General features: G+C 35.6%; 1 non-coding gene across 1 annotated transcript; it reads left to right on the forward strand.

Moving 5' to 3' along the window:
- Positions 1–540: 540 nt before the first annotated feature.
- Positions 541–644, forward strand: LOC123279742 (U6 spliceosomal RNA). Its single transcript, XR_006518005.2, has one exon. It is a non-coding gene; the product is annotated as a U6 spliceosomal RNA (small nuclear RNA).
- Positions 645–1,096: the final 452 nt, after the last annotated feature.

The raw sequence follows: 1,096 nt of genomic DNA on the forward strand, positions 1-1,096 counted from the left end.
TTGCTTGAAAGAGAGTTTGAACTCTAAATTGAGTGGACATTTATGTAAGTGAGAAGATTTTAAACAGGAAAAGATTGAGCTACCTGTAACTGGAAAGTTTACATTATCATTTTCTACCCATCATTAGAAATGGGGATTATAAAAGAACTTAGTTAACATAGAAATATCATAGAATTTTATACAAGTGAATTGTAGCTATAAATTGTCTACTCTATTACACAGATAAATCTGGTTCCACTTTTAATCCAAAATCCCCGAAGTTTATTTGTCAAAAAATGTTTTTTAAATTAACATTCATCTCTCAGAACAAGTATTACATGGAACATCCTCTGGTAAATATGTTTCTATGTTCTTATTAGAGTTAACTCTTAAAACAGTTTTATTTTTTATTTTTAATTAATCTTGTTATTCATCTGTTTAAAAGAACACTTTTTGGAATTCTTACATGCTTGGGCATTATGCTAGGTGCCTGGACTAGAAAGACGACTCAATCATAAATTCTGACCTCAAAGAGACCATAGATTTTCAGAGGAAATATGTGCTTGCTTGGGCAAATATAGACTAATTTTAGAACAATACAGAGAGGACTAGCATGAATGCTGTGCAAGGATTGCATGAAAATTTATGAGGAGTTCCACATTTTCTCTTTAAGACTTCATACTTCTCTTTAAGAGAATGACCAAGGCAAAGACATTCTATCTCAGCATTTCTGTTCTACATTGCAGTAGAAGTTTCAGAAAGTGAAATAAGACAAAGAAGAGGACTAAGATTAGAAACAAAGATTAAAACTGTTCATATTTGGGGGCTGGCCCCGTGGTCGAGTGGTTAAGTTCGCGCGCTCCCCTGCAGGCGGCCCAGTGTTTTGTTGGTTCGAATCCTGGGTGCGGACATGGCACTGCTCATCAAACCACGCTGAGGCAGCGTGCCACAACTAGAAGGACCCACAACGAAGAATATACAACTATGTACCGGGGGGGGGGGCTTTGGGGAGAAAAAAGGAAAAAATAAAATCTTTAAAAAAAAACCAAAAAACTGTTCATATTTGCAGATGCCATAACTGTCTGTATAGTGAATCCTAAAGAATATACAAAACGTC

This window comes from Equus asinus, chromosome 21 (assembly GCF_041296235.1).
Source record: "Equus asinus isolate D_3611 breed Donkey chromosome 21, EquAss-T2T_v2, whole genome shotgun sequence".
Classification (NCBI taxonomy): Eukaryota; Metazoa; Chordata; class Mammalia; order Perissodactyla; family Equidae; genus Equus; species Equus asinus.